This window comes from Entamoeba invadens (assembly GCF_000330505.1).
Source record: "Entamoeba invadens IP1 unplaced genomic scaffold scaff_1105074726553, whole genome shotgun sequence".
NCBI classification, from domain to species: Eukaryota; Evosea; order Mastigamoebida; family Endamoebidae; genus Entamoeba; species Entamoeba invadens.
Window position 1 is genome coordinate 55,181 of NW_004440250.1, and position 1,510 is coordinate 56,690.

Consider the following 1,510-nt stretch of genomic DNA (forward strand, 5'->3'; position numbering starts at 1 on the left):
TAATGTATTTAATAACACCACTAACAATTTGAAAAACTGTTTACAAAAAACAATTTTTATTGTCACATAAAGTTTGTTTGAATTTAAAATAAATTTGGTAATATTTTTTTGTTATCATATTGTGTTAAATAATGGTTAACTCAACCAATAAATAACAACGTTTTCAATTATTCACACAACAAATTAGTCAACATGATAAAAATTTAAATTAATATTTTACTTATATTATTAAGTTTTGAAACCAAATAAAATTGTTGAATATATTTTACAGTTCAATATCAGTTGTGTATGACAATATAATTTTGATTATTGATTGTTACATTTGAATAATTACCACCATTTTGTTGAAACAACAAAAAACATTTTTAACTATTGTGATCACTTTATAAATGTAATTACATCAATAAACTCAATCGTGTTTAAACAACTATTTGTTGATAATTAATATAAACGAGATATTATATACAATCAATTTAATTGTTGTTTTATTATTTTTTACTAACAACACACATTTTAAACATGTTTTTTATAATATTAAAATATCGATAAAAAAGCTAGATAAAGACATCATCATTTGATTATTAATTTTGATTTTATAACAACAACTAGCATAAAAGGTTTACCATTAACAACCACATTTCAAAAAAGTGTTCAAAAAATAAAAGGTGTTTTTACATTGTAGTATTGTAACATAAAACCCAACTTTAAATTTTAATTCAAATATTAGTATAATTTCACATTTTGCAACAATTTCTGGTTTTTACCATATGCTCACAAAAATGTGTACATAAGATATAAACAATAGTTTTTATGTTTGAGGGTTAAACATTAATTTAAATGTTTTTAAAAAATGTAACATAAAATGGTTTATTAAAACAGTGTTAAAGGTTAAAACAAGTTATTGTCAAATTGACCACATTAAATAAAATAACGGTCGTAAATTTGTGATTGACAACAACAAAATGTTGAAATTATGTGCTAAGTGACAAGTCTAAGTTAAACAACAATTTATTGATCAATTCAAAAACAATACAACTTATTACATAAATCATAAAATACCTAAATAAGCATATTCAAAAAGTGTTTTCTACAAATTTTAATTACAATTATTCAAATTATGTGAGTCTATGTTTTTATTTTGATCTTTGTAAATTGTTCATTTTCTGTTTCGGCATTCAACAAATTTGGTAAAGATAATTTTAGGCAAATTATTTTTAATACCCATAAGATAATCACAATTGAAAATAATATAAAATTATAAATTATTCAATTAAATATTTATTAAAATATTTATATTATCTATAGTTGAGGGAATTAATATATCTAATTTAAGCTAATTAAAAATTATAGTTTTTTCACTATTATTCTAATTCGCCAAACATTAAGATATTTGAAAATTTGGCAAACTTTAAAATTTGTGAAATTTTAGCAAACTGTCATTAGTCTGTCACTATATATAAAATTGAAATACTCAGAAAGTTGACAATTAATTATTATACTGAAGAAATCA